This window comes from Zeugodacus cucurbitae, chromosome 6, assembly GCF_028554725.1.
Source record: "Zeugodacus cucurbitae isolate PBARC_wt_2022May chromosome 6, idZeuCucr1.2, whole genome shotgun sequence".
In the NCBI taxonomy this organism is placed as follows: domain Eukaryota; kingdom Metazoa; phylum Arthropoda; class Insecta; order Diptera; family Tephritidae; genus Zeugodacus; species Zeugodacus cucurbitae.
The window spans coordinates 29491114-29510304 of record NC_071671.1 but is presented as its reverse complement, the minus strand read 5'-3'; the positions used below and the strand labels follow the sequence as shown (position 1 = coordinate 29510304).

Genomic DNA, 19191 nt, shown 5'->3' with positions numbered 1-19191 from the left:
CCTCTCTATTTAGTTCTGCAGCTCGTATTATTTTTTCCAGCAATAGATTGAAGAAGTCGCACGATAGTGAGTCACCCTGTCTGAAGCCTCGTTTGGTATCGAACGGCTCGGAGAGGTCCTTCCCGATCCTGACGGAGCTTTTGGTGTTGCTCAACGTCAGCTTACACAGCCGTATTAGTTTTGCGGGGATACCAAATTCAGACATCGCGGCATAAAGGCAGCTCCTTTTCGTGCTATCGAAGGCAGCTTTAAAATCGATAAAAAGATATTGAGTATCGATTCTTCTCTCTCGGGTCTTTTCCAAGATTTGGCGCATGGTGAATATCTGGTCCATTGTGGATTTTCCAGGTCTAAAGCCACACTGATAAGGTCCAATCAGTTCGTTGACGGTGGGCTTTAGTCTTTCACACAATACGCTCGACAAAACCTTATATGCGATATTGAGGAGACTTATACCACGGTAGTTGGCGCAGATTGTGGGGTCTCCCTTCTTATGGATTGGGCAGAGCACACTAAGATTCCAATCGTCAGGCATGCTTTCTTCCGACCATATTCTACAAAGAAGCTGATGCATGCACCTTATCAGTTCTTCGCCGCCGTATTTGAATAGCTCGGCCGGTAATCCATCGGCCCCCGCCGCTTTGTTGTTCTTCAAGCGGGTAATTGCTATTCGAATTTCTTCATGGTCGGGTAATGGAACATCTATTCCATCGTCATCGATTGGGGAATCGGGTTCGCCATCTCCTGGTGTTGTACTTTCACTGCCATTGAGCAGGTCGGAGAAGTGTTCCCTCCATAATCCCAGTGTGCTCTGGACATCCGCTACCAGATTACCTTCTCGGTCCCTACATGATAATGCTCCGGTCTTGAAACCTTCTGTTAATCGCCTCATCTTTTCATAAAATTTTCGAGCATTACCCATGTCGGCCAGCTTTTCAAGCTTTTCATACTCACGCATTTCGGCCTCTTTCTTTTTACGTCTGCAAATGCGTCTCGCTTCCCTCTTCAGTTCTCGATATCTATCCCACCCCGAACGTGTTGTGGTCGATCGCAACGTTGCGAGGTAGGCAGTCTGTTTTCTCTCCACTGCGGAACGACAATTCTCATCGTACCAACTGGTTTTTTGGCGTTGCCGTAGACCAATTGTTTCGGCTGCAGCGGTATGCAATGAGTTTGAGATGCCGTTCCACAGCTCCCTTATATCGAGATGCTGATGAGTGCTCTCAGAGAGCAGGAGTGCAAGTCGAGTAGAAAATCGTTCGGCTGTCGGTTGTGATTGCAGCTTTTCGACGGCGAACCTTCCTTGTGTTTGTTGACGGGCGTTCTTTGCTGCACAGAGGCGAGTGCGTATCTTTGCTGCTACTAGATAATGGTCCGAGTCAATGTTTGGTCCTCGGAGCGTACGCACGTCTAAAACACTGGAGACATGTCTTCCGTCTATCACAACGTGATCGATTTGGTTGCGCGTGTTTCGATCAGGGGACAGCCACGTTGCTTGATGAATTTTTTTATGCTGGAATCTGGTACTACAGACAACCATATTTCGGGCCCCAGCGAAGTCGATCAGCCTCAGGCCGTTTGGCGATGTTTCGTCATGGAGGCTGAATTTTCCGACTGTTGTGCCAAAGACACCTTCTTTACCCACCCTGGCGTTAAAATCGCCAAGCACGATTTTGACATCGTGGCGGGGGCAGCGCTCATAGGTGCGTTCTAGGCGCTCATAGAAAGCGTCTTTGGTCACATCGTCCTTCTCTTCCGTTGGGGCGTGGGCGCAAATCAGCGACATGTTGAAGAACCTCGCTTTTATGCGGATTGTGGCTAGACGTTCATCCACCGGGGTGAATGCCAGGACTCGGCGACGGAGTCTCTCTCCCACCACAATCCAACACCAATTTGCATTTAGCACAATTGAATATACTTTTACAATCTTTGACTTCATGATGAGCAAAATTTGCTACTCTCTGTAGCGTTTTAACTCGTTTGGTTAGAAATTTGTCTAACCAACCCATTTTGGGATCTCTGAATCCGAATCCAGAGATTGTTCCCAAAGCGACAGTGTATAGTCAGGCAATCGGATAGAACACAAATACGTAAATAAGGCATCCCAGCTATCTATATTGATGCCATGTATTTGTAAAGCTGAAATGCAGCTATTTATCTCCCGCTGTAAATTTCTGAGTTCGGCCTCAGATTCAGTTGAAATGTGCGGAAGCTTGAACAATAAATTTAATTGCGTATTGACAAGAACTCGCTTGTTTTCATATCTACCCAACAAATTATTCCAAGCCTTTGAAACGATAGCTTCCGCCTCAACTCAGGTTTTTTGATTCAGGTGGAATAACTTTTCGACTGGGGATAACCTCCCATAAATCGCGACAAATAGATCCCTAAATGAGGGCCATTGCAATAGATCTCCATGAAATATTTCTGTATCACATGGCGGTAAGTTGAGGGAATACCTCACGGGTTCTGCCGTTTGTTGCAACCGTTCAGGTTGAATCACTGTTGAATTTGAACTTGGGCTTTGGTTGAACGCCGTGAGGTTGTGCATGTGTTCGCCCATCAACGCCGCACAACACACATATGCGTAGTAACAGTTGGTATATTTAAGTTTTATGTCCTCAATTGTTTTAGTATCGGAAGCATCCACCTTTGGCAAACACAACTTGTATTCCGACTTTACCTCTGCCCACAGAGATTTCAGTTCGGCTTATTGAACTTATAGAGAGTCGGCACTTTGGTTGTTTGCTGTTGGACTCCTCAAACTCCAGTATAGCGTCTGCAGCTCTGATAAAGGCCTTGATGGATTCCATTGTATCTGACAATTTAACCGAAATAACCGACAATTTAACTGCAAATATGTTGCACAAAATCGTTTCTAGAACTTTAAAATTTGATTTAAATTTGAAAAAAATTTGCAAATATGTTGCAATAAGTTTAAAAGTTACAGCACCAAACACGGAAAACTGCAAACTGAATTAACGCGTTGTTTCGTTGTGAAGCGAAAAATTTTTCGAAATAAAAAATAATGAATTAAATAAATTTTTTTTTTGTTTATATATACACTATCACAAATTAGGCTAGTACAGAAACAATCAAATACGTTTCGTTAAAATTTGTTTGAAAAGTGCTTGCTGGGTAATCGTCCTCAGTGCACTTGCACGCCTAGTGTTCGTATAAGTACACAAACAAAGATTGATGTGTGCTTAGTCACTCTTTATTTATATCAAATTACACATAAAAATTCACAAGTACTTATTTCAATTATATCACTTGCACTTTAGTTTATGGGGTTGTCTCCGCACTAATCCAATAACCCCACTGTTCCCTTCGTTGCTGTCCTTTGGCTCTGGCTGCTTTTGCCTCTCTGCCTTTGCTGCCGGCCTTCTGTGATGGCGTCGCTCACTTCAATGCTGTTTGGGCTTTGTGCTTTCGTTTTTTTTTTTTTACTTTTCACTCGCGTAACTGCAGCTGCGGTATTGCTGCTTGCCTTTATTGCTATTCGAACAATATGGAAAGGCAGAGTTGAGCGACTAGACCAGTGGTCGGTACTGCTTGGCACAATTGTGGCGAACTTACATCACACGTACGCTTACGCTCTATCGTTCGGTCGTTGTCGAACCAGCAACGAATGAACATCGCGCATGCCTGCGGCACTTTGACCTGCGTGAAATGCCTTACTGTTATGAAAGTCGTTTGATGTTATATATTAAATTTAAGGTTTTAAGCTGTGTAATGACAATAAAGTTAGGGCTTTTATGATCCAATATATTTGATTTAATAACAAAATAACTTAATGAAAAAATGAGCACCAAAATGCATGTTTTATGAAAAAATGGAAAACATTCTCAAAATGTAAAGTTCCAGGGTTCTCACTGGGTATCTTTCATTTCGTGCTCACCTACACAGTCACAATTCCTCTCGTGCCGACCACTGGAATAGACTCAAATTAACAAGACAAAAAAACCGAGAGAGATGTGTTGACGCTCCAGACGTTGTTTGTGCGTCCAAGAAAATTAAATTTCGTATAACAGATATTGTTAGAATATATAAAGTGATTTTAAATGGCAAGGCGAGGTGTATTTATTGTTGTACTTAAATGAAGTATAATACGACCTGCAGTGTGCGTTGATTTTGTTGGTAGAGTGCCAAAAATAAGTTTCGGTCTCTACTTCACACCGCACAATTGGGTTTGTACATACATAAGTTATGGATAAATTAACTAATTTATTGCCTTATAGCTTGCAGAGCACAAGTCCAAAATATGTTTGGCTGTAACCTTGTGTGTTGATAACTCAGGCGAATCAATGCACTTTCACTTTAACCCTAGACAGCTAACCTTCAGTAGACCCCTATAAACCCTAACCATTCGTCGATTCGACGAGCATTGTTAGAGTGTCTTTATTTCATGCATTTAAACAATCTTTAATTATTTTAATTGCAAATATATGTATTTCAGGAACTATTGTACAAAATAAAACATTCATTTTATATTCTATTTCAAATTGTATTTGTTGAACACATCTTTAATTAAGGCGCTAGTTTTAATAAGATCCGAGAAGACAACATATTTATAAAAAAAACTTAAAATAGAGAAGCAGCCATTTCTTCTTTGGCGTACTTTAATAAAAACACTATAAATATTTTGAATAAGATATAAAAATTAATTTTTTAAAGAGCATTTTATGCAAAAATCAATACCGACTTTGTCATTCGCCTTTTTTTATAGGAACATAGACCGCAAGCTTTCCTTTTATTACTAGTCATTGGTGGCTGATGGTTTGCTTTGACCTTGATTTTCATCATTATTGGGAAATAATATCTCTGTTATTTTGTGTTTGGTGTGGGTCGGCATGGTACGAATTTCCTGTCGGATTTTCAGCCAAGGTTCTACAAGTTGCGAATGCAGCTTCTTCATAAAATCGCCTAGGCAGTATTTTTTCACCCTGTACCGAGACATTGTGGCAATAAAGTATGTAGCTGTTGCCCTTTGCGCGTAGCAAAAACGCACCGAGACCGACAGCGGATAGTGCTGCTTGAGAATGCCAAGATACTAGGATCGTTACCTGAGCACATCATCCATCAAAGCACCAGAAACCCCCTCATGAACGTCTTCATCGCCCAAAAGTAATGATGACTCTTCTGACTGATTACCACTTCCAACATTTTCCACCAATACAGTGTCTTCAGTTTCGCTATCGGATAATTCCTCCAATGCCCCGTCATCGTCCTCGTCCATTAACAAACGCATTATACTTTCCTCAGACATCAATCGCCTTGAAGACATGATTAAAACTGTAAAAAATAAAAAAAAACATATATTACATTAAATCCCTAACCATTCGTCGAAACGACGAGCATTATCGTAATATCTATAAAAAATATCGTACTTACCCACCAAACACGTGTGCCTCTCAGAAAAGCTCAACGAACACTGAGTTGACAAGCAACGTTGGGATGATCAAACCTCGTGGGCAAGAGAGGCAACGAATATTCTTTCTCGTACTCGTCGAATCGACGAAGGTTAGCTGTCTAGGGTTAAAAAATTCAACTTGTTACCTGTTATCCGGCTCGAAGGACCAATGTTAACTCAGGTGGTGGAGTACGGTGTGCTTCGTTTCGTGGTTGTGGTTGGCGGTGGGGAAATAGAGGGCGCAAATGATTCCACACAAAGTTATCCAAAAAAAGAACAAATATTCTTTATAATAATTATAAATTTATTAAATATTAAATTTGTGTGATATATTAATAAAATTTCTTCAATAAATTGCGAGAGTATAAAACGTTCGGTTGCACCCGAACTTAGCCTTTCCTTACTTGTTTCTTTTTTTTGAAGTTATACTTCTTATACGAGTTCGGAAAAGTTGCGATAGTTGTTGCGCAACAGCAACATTATGCATAAACATACATATGTACATGTTTATATGTCATTGAACAAACACACAAACTTACATTTGTATATGCGTGCACGTAAGTTTGTCAACCACCAAAAATCAAAAGAAATGTTCTACAAAAACAAAAAGCGCCAAAAATTTATGTCGATATGTTTGCATAATCATAAAGGGTGATTTTTTAAGAGCTTGATAACTTTTAAAAAAAAAAAACGCATAAAATTTGCAAAATCTCATCGGTTCTTTATTTGAAACGTTAGATTGGTTCATGACATTTACTTTTTGAAGATAATTTCATTTAAATGTTGACCGCGGCTGCGTCTTAGGTGGTCCATTCGGAAAGTCCAATTTTGGGCAACTTTTTCGAGCATTTCGGCCGGAATAGCCCGAATTTCTTCGGAAATGTTGTCTTCCAAAGCTGGAATAGTTGCTGGCTTATTTCTGTAGACTTTAGACTTGACGTAGCCCCACAAAAAATAGTCTAAAGGCGTTAAATCGCATGATCTTGGTGGCCAACTTACGGGTCCATTTCTTGAGATGAATTGTTCTCCGAAGTTTTCCCTCAAAATGGCCATAGAATCGCGAGCTGTGTGGCATGTAGCGCCATCTTGTTGAAACCACATGTCAACCAAGTTCAGTTCTTCCATTTTTGGCAACAAAAAGTTTGTTAGCATCGAACGATAGCGATCGCCATTCACCGTAACGTTGCGTCCAACAGCATCTTTGAAAAAATACGGTCCAATGATTCCACCAGCGTACAAACCACACCAAACAGTGCATTTTTCGGGATGCATGGGCAGTTCTTGAACGGCTTCTGGTTGCTCTTCACCCCAAATGCGGCAATTTTGCTTATTTACGTAGCCATTCAACCAGAAATGAGCCTCATCGCTGAACAAAATTTGTCGATAAAAAAGCGGAACACCGAACACTGATTTTGGTAATAAAATTCAATGATTTGCAAGCGTTGCTCGTTAGTAAGTCTATTCATGATGAAATGTCAAAGCATACTGAGCATCTTTCTCTTTGACACCATGTCTGAAATCCCACGTGATCTGTCAAATACTAATGCATGAAAATCCTAACCTCAAAAAAATCACCCGTTACATATTCATACATATTTACGACAAGCCGATTTTCTACCAACAACGCAATGTTGCGTCGCTTTGGCATTGCGCAGGCGGCCATCAATTTTTCGACACATCGAAATTTACAGAGTAAGTCGAGAGAGACTCACTATTAGCAAATATAAATAATTAAATGTATTTAAATATTCTACTAATATATGATGCCAAATATTAATGTACTACAATTGATTTTAGTAAGAATCAAGACATAAAACAATCCATAATAATATGGGTTAGTGACATGGACTTTGCCTGCGAAAACGCGACACTGATTACAAGTCTGTGGCAAAAAAATTACTATTTGCGGTCATTCGTTGTCCGTGGCAACGAAGATTTTACAAGAAATGTACTACAAGTGCACATATTTACACACATATGCTTGTAAACAAATTTGCGAACATTAGGCGTATGGTTCTTTTGATTTTTTTCTTTTTTGAAGTTATACGTCTTATTCTTTCGTTTCTGTTTCATTTCTGCGAATTCTCAACTAGTTTATGTGACTTTTGGTTGAAATTCTCTGCGTTTGCCGTTGAAAAGTTAACACTATGCTTCACAGGATCATTTCTTGTAGTCAGTCTTCATTTACTTTCTTTGCAAATCGAAAGTATTACTTTTGGTTGGTGACATATTCACATGTGTATGTATAAACATATTCAAATGTGTATGTATTACATAATAATCTTAATCTTAAGGTTGTGGGTTCGAGCCTCACCCGGGGCATTCAATTTTTTATTTATGTCAATAAAATTAAATTTTTAAAATTTCTTAAGGTTGTGGGTTCGAGCCCCACCCGCGGCATTACATTTTTAATTTATTTCAATAAAATTAAATTTTTCAAATTTCTTAAGGTTGTGGGTTCGAGCCTCACCCTGGGCATTAAATTTTTTATTTATTTCAATAAAATTAAATTTTTCAAATTTCTTAAGGTTGTGGGTTCAAGCCTCACTCGGGGCAGTAAATGTTTTATTTCAATAAAATTAAATTTTTTTGAAGTTATACTTCTTATACGACTTCGGAAAAATGTGTACGCATATGTATGTATGATTGTATTCCAAATGATTAATGGAAGAAATGATCCTACGACAAAAGGAGATAAGACATTTCATATCGTATTTTAGTTATCATAATCCAATTGTAAATATTATACATAGATATCAATCCGTCAGAACCCAAAAATGATAATTGATTTGGACTTTGGTTTATAAAATGTGCATAATAAATTTATAAAATGTGAAGAAAGTGTCTCTCGCTAGTTTTCTTTCATACAAAATGATATGCATTTCTTGGAATATCACTAAGAAGTATAACTTCTTCCGCGCGTAGGGACTCTACGCACACTTTTTTTTATTTTCAACAGTCTTTGTCGTTCCATTCGGAGTTTCTTCTCTGCCGTTGGGGATTTTGAAATCAGCTGTTTTTTACTCTTATAGTGTTTCTGTACTGCTAGCTAGTGATTAGTTTCCTCAGTGAAACTATTAAAACACAAATTATGAGTTATTATAAAAATTAATTAATTTTTTATTGTCTTTCATTGGCTCTAGTTTAAAATATCTTCCCAAGTAATTTATTCAATATTGTATTGATAAATTTTTAAAATATAATACGGTTGGTACTCTTTTTCTTTTGAAAAAGCCAGCAGTAGCCAGCGCCTACTAGCTGTAAAGAAACACTCTTGGCAGCTGTTGCCAGAAGCCGTGACATTAGCTCTTTATACTATCTACTGGCAAGTGATAATTGCCAAGTTTCTTTACTCAAAAAATTTGCAGAAACTAGCAGAAGAGAGCGTCAACTGATCGCATGAGAGCTGGTGGTTTCTGGTGGTGGAATTTTCAATGGCGGCTAGCAGCCGTCAGATGTAGAAAGAGCTGTTGAATAAATGTGTAAATCTGCTTCGATTTAGTTCTTTTTAATAATTTTTGTTTATTAAAATTAAAATTAAATATAAATGGAACAACGATGAAAACACAAATTGTGAATGTTTAAACTAATTAGAATTTGATATTTGATATTAGGGCATATGTGGATATATTAATTAATTGATTGTTTTTATACTCTCGCAACAAAAGTTGCTAAGAGAGTATTATAGTTTTGTCCACATAACGGTTGTTTATAAGTCCTAAAACTAAATGAGTAAAATATAAGGTTATATATACCAAAGTGATCAGAGTGACGAGTAAAGTTCAAATCCGGATGTCTGTCTGTCCGTCCGTCCGTCCGTGCAAGCTGTAACTTGAGTAAAAATTTAGATATCTTGACGAAACTTGGCGCAAATGTTCTTTGGCACCATAAGTTCGAAGATGGGCGGAATCGGACCACTGCCACGCCCACAAATGGATATATATATATATTTGGCGTAGGAACCGCTTTAAGTGATTATAGCCGAATCCACCAGAGCGCGCCACTCATTCCTCCTTTTTGCTTTTTGGCGCCAACTGGAAACACCAAGTGAAGCCAGGTCACTTTGCACTTGGTCTTTCCACCGGAGTGGAGGTCGTCCTCTTCCGCGGCTTCCTCCAGCGGGTACTGCATCGAATACTTTCAGAGCTGGAGTGTTTTCTTCCATCCGTACAACATGACCTAGCCAGCGTAGCCGCTGTCTTTTTATTCGCTGAACTATGTCAATGTCGTCGTATAAATCGTACAGCTCATCGTTCCATCGTCTGCGGTATTCGCCGTTGCCAATGTTTAGAGGACCATAAATCTTGCGCAAAACCTTTCTCTCGAAAACCCCAAGAGTCGTCTCATAACTAAGCCACTAATTAAGCTATGAAAGTGAAGTTTGGTACAAAGGATTGTTCTAGGAAGGGGCATATTTGGATGTAATTATTTTGGGAAAGTGGGCGTGACCCCACCCCCTACTAAGTTTTTTGTATATATCTCGTAAACTACTAACGCTATATTAACGAAAGTCGCAGGAGTCGTTTTTTTCAGGAATTTCCTTATATAGTCGAAATTGAGGGAAATTTGTTTATAACCACGCCCACCTCCCATACAAAAGTTATGTTGAAAACTACTAAAAATGAATTAATTCGGCAAGGAAAAGCACCAGAATAAATTTCATTATAAGGAAGGTACAGAAGAGCTGCGCTCAAAATGTTATACAAAATTTTAAATGGGCGCCCACTTATGGATCAAAAACCATATCTCCGTAACTACTCGACCAAATTCAATGAAATTCGGTTTGTAATATTTTCCTTGCATCCCAATAATATATTGTGAAAATAGACAAATCGGTTCACAACCACGCCAACTTCCCATGTGCCAAAACTTTGAAGACGATCTGAATCGTTTACTTTACATGATATAAAGTAAGCACTAGTGAAGATATCGGAACAGAACTTTGCACATAATTATAGTGTGGCATCGCCCTTCTAAAAATCGTCAAAATCAGACCATAAGTATTCAGTACCCCATATATCGAATATGAGGACCACAGTCAAATTGTGTGTTATATTAATAAAATTAAATAAAGAAATTGCGAGAGTATAAAATTTTCGGTTACACCCGAACTTAGCCCTTCCTTACTTGTTTATTATAAAAGTTAATTCAATTTTACTGCCATTCATTTACTTCAGTTTAAAAGATCTTGAATAACAATTTATTCAATATTACATTGATTAATATTAAAGATGTTATACCACCTTGCCACCATTGCCAAAAAGAGCACTCGAATGTCTATCTGCTAATTTCTGCTAGTTTTCCCTTTCTTAACTTTCGTTTGCTGTGAGAATCACTTGTATTTTCGACATTCTTTCTCTCCCAAACAGCCAGCAGTTAGTATACAGACCTATTTTTTGACTGTTTGTAGTGAAAATCAGCTGTGGTTAAACAATTGTGACCAGCAGATGGCGGTAATTCAAAACCGCACAGGGGGATTTAGAGTAGTTCAGCTTCAAATCACTTCGGTTATGAAGTGTAATTTTTATTAGTTAGTTTAACCCATTAAGGACAGAACGCTTAAAATTTACATAAAATATTGAAATTTGTAGGATATACTAATTTTGAGCTGCTAAATTAAAATCCGAAAAGAAAAAAACTAAATGTTCACAGGGGGCGTGCCAGGAGCCTGTGACGTATACGTCACGTTGGTCCTCATACTTTTTTATTTTGTATTTTACATATCACTTAAATAAAAAAGGAAAATTCATGTTTCGAGATTAAGTAAGGAAGAATAAAAAATTTAGTAAAGATTAGTTAACATTTATAAAATGACACACATCGTTATGCACACTGTATTGCAATTATGACCTTGCCAATGTCGACGTTTATTACCAGGAACTACCTCCACAAAGTGATCGATGCCATCGTATCTTTCGTTCGCACATTCAGCTTCATTTTTCGGTCTTCGAAAACCTCCAGGTGGCTTTCTAACGCCAAGATTACCACAATAGTGTCTGGAAATTGCTCGACGAAAATCAATTTTCGTCATGCCTGAATCGCTTTTCCGATGCAGAATCCAACCATTTTGAATTGAAACGTCTATAAGCCACGTAAATATAGACCACCACCATTTTTTGCCCCTAGCGGCAATTCTGTAAACATTTACGTTCTAATCCATTCGATCTGTACCTCCCATTGAAGCATTGTACATGGCGTCCGCATATGGCCGGGGGACGTCGATTTTTCGGCGTTGTTATCGTGAATATCGACAGATCTTGGACACAGGATTTTTTCCGTAAATCGTTGAAGCTACAGTAACAACAGAGTTGTCAGTCCATTTGGTTATGTATATTTCTGCACCTTTCAGTTTTATGCTCTTTATGTGTCCACGTTTTTTCTTTTTTAGAGCCTTTTTATCAGGCAAAGGGCAAGACCTAGGAATCATAATTCCTCGCATTGTTCCAGTGCCATCGTAGCCCCGCTCTTTCAAACAAGACACAAACTAAAATAAATAAATTATCAAAATATATGCAATAGGGCAATTGCCTTTTTTCGTCATTTAGATCATCAAGCATGGAAAACAATGGCGCAGGGTTCTTTCCATATATTTTTGGATATTCTTCTGGTATAAATGGATTAATGCCTTGGTACATCTAAAAATTTGCAAGGTATCCTTGGGACGTATTGAGACACCACATCTTGTATCCAAAACGCAACGGTTTTCCCCTAATAAACAATACGTTTTCCCCTAATAAATCAATATATGTACTACCAGGGTATTTGGACCAACGTAACGTGTACGTCACAGCAATAAAAAACTTAATCAGACACTAATAAAACACAATAACTTGTAAGTTTTTATTTCGCACTATTTGTCTACACATATTTTTTAGTAATACTATATACATAATTTTTTTTTTAGTTGCACGCAAGTAAAAAATATATATATACTTACTTTTTGGCCTTTGCTCTAATCGACATTTTTCTTGTTTTCGATATACACACGAAACCAAACTAACGCCAAAGCATATATTCACAAGCAACACTTAATTGCAACTGACGCAAACTTGATAGTACCGCTTAAGAAGAGATTATGTTGCATTTTAAATTAAATTTTCATTACCCATTTTTTTTTACGGCAAATAAAGAAGGGCTCTGCTGTCGTGACGGCTACGTCACATTGGTCCTGAATGGGTTAACTACTCAAAGGTCTAAACCTCGCGGATTAGTGTCGGTGAGAACATAATATTAGTGCCGAGTTAGTACTGGTTTGATTTGACGGGTTTAGTGTTGTATGGCTCAAAACACGTGGCGTGATTTGGTTTAGTATGCAGTCGAGTGCAACTTTGTATTAAAAGTAACGTATATACATCCGCATTCTATTTCATACTAAAGGCATAGTGATCAATTTCAATACACATATAACATTATTTTACCAAGTCATAGCAATATCCACATATAATATAGTTCTCCTTACATTCATTTGCTGCATTTTTTATTTATCTTATATTTTATTTCGGTCTTCATATTTTTTGATTATTTTCATTTTTTTATTTCATCTCCTATTTCATTATTTACTGTCTTTTTCATTTGTTCAAATGCTCCACTGTTTTGTATTAATCTATTATTGCATCTTCGTTAATATTCCTAATAGTCATGGGAAGGCCTTCTGTTAGGTTATTATCCCTTTTAGAAAAATAACTTCTTTGATAATTTTGTTGGATTTTAGTTTTATGACAAATTTGGTTTTTCCCTTTTTTGACAGACATTTCGTACATTTTATGGCACCTCTGTGCAAGTCTATAATGATCTCCTGTTTGGAAAAAAAATTCAATAACACAGCCACACAAAAAAAGTCTTCAGATTTGGGGATCTTACTATGTGTACCTTATGTTTTTGGGGTCGCTGAATCCGAATCCGAGGTCCGAGTAACCCCATCAGTTGAAGGTTTTGACATTACCTCACACAATCAATATAGCGGATGGTTTTTGTAAAAATTCATCCGATTCGCTTGAAACTCGTTATTCGGGAGTTTTTGGGGTTGCTGAGTACGATTCCGAGGTTTATTTGTCCCCATCAGATCAGAATATTTTTCTAAACTCAAAATAGATGTCGGATTTATATATACAGTAATCCCCGCTTAAGTGCCACGAGGTACTTGCCAAGTAGAGATCTAGTGTACGACCGATACCAAAATATTGGCCGATGCCGATGCCGATTAATCGGCCAGTTGGCAAACGCTGATTTCGAAAATCGAATTTTTTTTTTTTTTTCTATGGATACGTTTTTGAGATATTTGCAATTTACCGTTATTCGACCAAAAAAAAAGGTGTCTTCACTTAATCATGTATATCTCACTGACCAGTTGAGCAATCTTACTGCAAATTATAGAAAATAAAAGTGAATGAAATTTCCTAAAAATATTACCTACTCCATTTTTCCATAGGCCTTATAATTTCTGAGAAATTGATTAATCACTTCGAGTTTTTAAATTTTTTTATGAAAAAATTAAAAAAAAAAAAAAATTGGAAAGAAAAAAATTTTAAAACAAAAGATATTTTTTAAATTTTTTTTATTTTATATGAAGTCCTGTTTCTTTAGAAAAAAATTAAATAAATATATCCAAGTCTCGCAAAGTCAATGTATACGTATATGCGTATGTAGTGTGTATGTAGGTTGTAAAGTAGGGGTGGGATATCTGGCTATGCGCTGTCTCTGTTAAGTAAAAAGTCAATTTTCATGTCGTTTTTAATTTTTATAAACTCATTTATTTATATATTAGTAATATATATTAAAACAATGTGTTATTTTTGTCTTAAGTTGACGTTCTTACATTATAGTCGAAATGATTATGTGTTTTGTTTTGTCGTTTATTTAGTTTAGGATTGGTTTCTCTTATGAGAAACCAACAGTAGTCACCCATCATACCGACGTCCCAGAAACCTTGGTATCGATTCTCAATTAATTGCATTTGCTGGTGAAACCTTTCGCCATGCTCGTCACTTTCGTCTCTTTCTTTCTTTTCTCTTTCGAAGGAAGACAATGTATGCTATTGCAAAGACATTCCAGGATTATTCAAAGAGTTTGGTCAACCATATGATACCGAGGAGTGGCGATTGTTCAAAGACAGCAATAAACTGAGCTTGAAGGCCGTTTTACTGCATAATGGCAACAAAAAGCCCTCGATCCCGATCGCGCATGCAGTAAACACGAAGGAAACATACGAGGTAATGGAGAAATTGTTAAAATTCATCAAATATGAAGAGCATGATTGGAAAATATGTGCCGATCTTAAAGTCGTTGGAATGTTATGCGGTCTACAAAGTGGCTACACAAAACACTGCTGCTTTCTCTGCAAATGGGATAGCCGAGATCGTAAAGACCACTATTGCATTAAGGATTGGCCGGAAAGAGTTGAATTTACAATTGGTGTGGATAATATCAAATACGTCCCACTTGTAAAGAAGGAAAAAATCATTCTTCCGCCATTGCACATCAAGCTCATCATTTTCGTTTTTCTCCAGTCGTAAATATGTCTTTAAAAATTCATTTTCTGCATTCCCATTTAAGTTTTTTTTCGGAAAATCTCGGAGACGAAAGTGACGAGCATGGCGAAAGGTTTCACCAGCAAATGCAATTAATTGAGAATCGATACCAAGGTTTCTGGGACGTCGGTATGATGGGTGACTACTGTCGGTTTCTCATTAGAGAAACCGAACCTAAACTAAATAAACGACAAAACAAAACACATAATCATTTCGACTATAATGTAAGAACATCAACTTAAGACAAAAATAACACATTGTTTTAATATATATTACTAATATATAAATAAATGAGTTTATAAAAACTAAAAACGACATGAAAATTGACTTTTTACTTAACAGAAACAGCGCAAAGCCAGATATCCCACCCCTACTTTACAACCTACATACACACTACATACGCATATACGTATACATTGACTTTGCGAGACTTGGATATATTTATTTGATCATGAACAACTTTCCTATTTATCCATGGATTTTGTTCGTTGGTAGCTTATTTTTTTATTAATAAACAGGACTTTATATAAAATATAATAAAATTTAAAAAATATCTTTTGTTTTAAAATTTTTTTCTTGCCAAAGTTAATTTTTTTTTAATTTTTTCATAAAAAAATTTAAAAACTCGAAGTGATTAATCAATTTCTCAGAAATTATAAGGCCTATGGAAAAATGGTGTAGGCAATATTTTTATGAAATTTCATTCACTTTTATTTTCTATAATTTGCAGTAAGATTGCTCAACTGGTCAGTGAGAGATACATGATTAAATGAAGACACCTTTTTTTTTGATCGAATAACGGTAAATTGCAAATATCTCAAAAACGTATCCATAGAAAAAAAAAAATAATTCGATTTTCGAAATCAGCGAGCCATTTCACATACAAAATGGATAGTGGCATCCGTGGAACAAAAAACAAATTCAAATTTGTGATCCAGTGTTATTATTATAAGATATGTATATGTTGATAGAACAAATAAGTTATTCGCGTTTTCTCAAAGCGAATATAGCTTTTTTCCTTTAAGGGGGTATACCGGTGTGACATTTTCAAAAAATCGATGTTTTATTTTTTGCTTATTCGAAAGTTTATAATTTCAAAACTATCCTGTGAAAGGTAAGGTCGTATCTTGAATAGTTTTTGAATGGCAGCATTCTAAAGAGCAATCCCTCACAGGTATAAGCCGCTATAATCGAAACTTTAAACGCGTTATTCTCGAAACGACTTTTCACAAAATTACTGACATCATAACTCAACGAGATATTGATCGATCAACTTGAAATATAAACTGAGTATTCTTGAATATACAGTATACTTGAATGTACTATACAATGACGATATACGATCTTTTTGATTTGTTGAAAATTGTCTATTTGGCATTTAAAAAACACCATTTTTTACCTAAAAAATCGATTTTTTAGTTTTAAGAAAATTGGCTATGAAATCAAGTCCTTGTTTTGTTAAACTAGAGTTCGATTTCTTTAAATATATTATTTTATTCATTTAAAAATGTGTTTTATTATTACAATTAAAAACAAATAAATTTAAAGGAAATTTTCGTTGACAAAAAATATTTATAGATTATAAAGGGGTAAAATTTACCCCCATCTCAGTAACTACGACCAAATATTTCACCTCAGTAGTTAAAGGTTAAGAAAAAATCACTAAAATCGCTTAATTTTTCATGGTTACACTGGGTTACCCCTTAAGGACAAATATGAGCATTAAGGCCAAAAAAGAATCCGTTATTTTCAAAGAGATGACTTTTGTCATTTACATCTCGCATTGTGAAATGTGGCAAATAGTGATAGCGACTCAATATAAACTTCGGAAGCTTGTTTGGGAGGTTCTTTTCCATGCACCTTATAGTCCAGGCCAGCACCAAGTGATTATTACGTGACCCTGTCCATGGCAAACTTTTAAAAATATATTAACCTAGTTACGAATGCTTCTATAATAGTGACTTTATGACATTATCTTCAAAATCTCAACAACTTTAAACAAAACCGTACATATTCTACATAAATCGAATGTTTCTAACAGTGCTAAATAAAACCTTTCATTAATGCAAAATTATTGAATTTCTTTATACTAGACTTAAATTATCACCTTGATGAATTGTTAGTTTAGTCAAATGCGATTCACTGTGTTTTATATGGTAAACTGAAGAATTCAAATTTTATGATCTGAAGAAACCAATGAGTAAAAAAAATGTATTTAAGTATAATCCAAAAGAAGTAGAAAGAATCGGCAAAATATGGCCGATGCCGATGCTTAATTTTGTGACCGATACTGGCCGATGCCGATACCAAGGCCGATTAATCGGTCGGTCTCTATAGAGACAGTATCGGCCACAAAATTAAGCATCGGCATCGGCCATATTTTGCCGATTCTTAGCCGATTATTTCTACTTCTTTCGGATTATACTAAAATACATTTTTTTTTCTTTTTTGATTTCTTTAGAGCATAAAATTTGAATTCTTCTGTTTACCATATAAAATACAGTGAATCACATTTGACTACACTAACAATTCATCATGGTGATAATTTAAGTCTAGTATAAAGAAATTCAACAATTTTGCATTAATGAAAGGCTTTATTTAGCACTGCTAGAAACATTCGATTTATGTCAAATATGTACAGTTTTGTTTAAAGTTGTTGAGATTTTGAAGATAATGTCATAAAGTCACTATTATAGAAGCATTCGTAACTAGGTTAATTTATTTTTAAAAGTTTGCCATGGACAGGGTCACGTAATAATCACTTGGTGCTGGCCTGGACTATAAGGTGCATGGAAAAGAACCTCCCAAACAAGCTTCCGAAGTTTATATTGAGTCGCTATCACTATTTGCCACATTTCACAATGCGAGATGTAAATGACAAAAGTCATCTCTTTGAAAATAACGGATTCTTTTTACTAAACCTACTATTTTCGAATATTGGCCTTAATGCTCATATTTGTCCTTAAGGGGTCACTCAGTGTAACCCATGAAAAATTAGGCGATTTTAGTGAAGGTTTTTGGACATAATAAGGTGTACTTTCAACTATATTTTAAGATTTTTATTTTACAAAAATTTTGAAAAATAAAGGAATTATGGGTTGTCTTGGGAGGTGCCAAAAAAAAGTTCGCCAACTGATGTCAAGATTCCGGCCGAATGAGTAACTGAAACACAAAAATGTAAAAAGGTTATTAAAGTTGAATATATTCCCTATACAATGACTTACGATTATTGTAAGATATCAAACATTAACAAAAAGGCGTAGTTCTGAAACAAATTTCGATTTTTAGGTAAAAAATGGTCGTTCTTTAAATGCCAAATTGACAATATTCGACAAATCAAAAAGATCGTAGGTCATTGTATAGTAAATATATTCAAGAACTTTCAGTTTAAATTTGAAGTTGATCAGTCAATATCTCGTTGAGTTATGATGTCAGTAATTTTGTGAAAAGTTGTTTCGAGAAAAATGCGTTTAAAGTTTTAACTATAGCGGCTAATACATGTGAGCGATTGCTCTTTAGAACGCTGCTATTCAAAAACTATTCAAGATACGACCTTACCTTTCACAGGATAGTTTTGAAATTATAAACTTTCGAATAAGCAAAAAATAAAACATCGATTTTTTGAAAATGTCACACCGGTATACCCCCTTAAAGGAAAAAAGCTATATTGCTGATTGCAGATTCGCTTTGAGAAAACGTGAATAAATTATTTGTTCTATCAACATATATCTTATAATAATAATTTATTTATTTTTTAATATTAATTAAATCACTAAACAACTTCATATTTACATATGATTGAGTTGTTTACCTATTTTGTGATGTTATTTGTCTTTGTTTTTATTTTGTTACTATACTAATTTACTAATATAATAATACTAATACTAATAATGTTGTTGATGAAAGAATCGGCATCGATATCGGCATCGGCCGATTCTTTGCCGACTGGCCGATTAATCGGCATCGATCATCGATCATTGTAAAGTACTTACGCGAATGGACCGTGAGAAATAAAGAATGCAACTTGGTTATACTTCAGTGGTTTAATCAGGAGTGAGTCAAGAAAATTCATATTCTAATAGAACTATATGTACATACATATATATAATATCTTATTCGTATTATTATTTAACATGAAAGAAAGTCCTTATGAGAAATATTTGACTTGTGACATAAGCATATAATTTCAACAGTAAGCGACATTATGGTATATTAAAACCACCGGTTTTCGAACTTTCAGTGATAAATAAA

The 19191-nt window shown here is 35.9% G+C and overlaps 1 protein-coding gene across 24 annotated transcripts in view; it reads left to right on the top strand.

Annotated features, from left to right (window-relative positions):
* Positions 1–19191, top strand: part of Ptprq_4 (phosphatidylinositol phosphatase PTPRQ) — a 474745-nt gene that overhangs the window by 39361 nt on the left and 416193 nt on the right. The gene's annotated exons all lie outside the window — the stretch shown is intronic.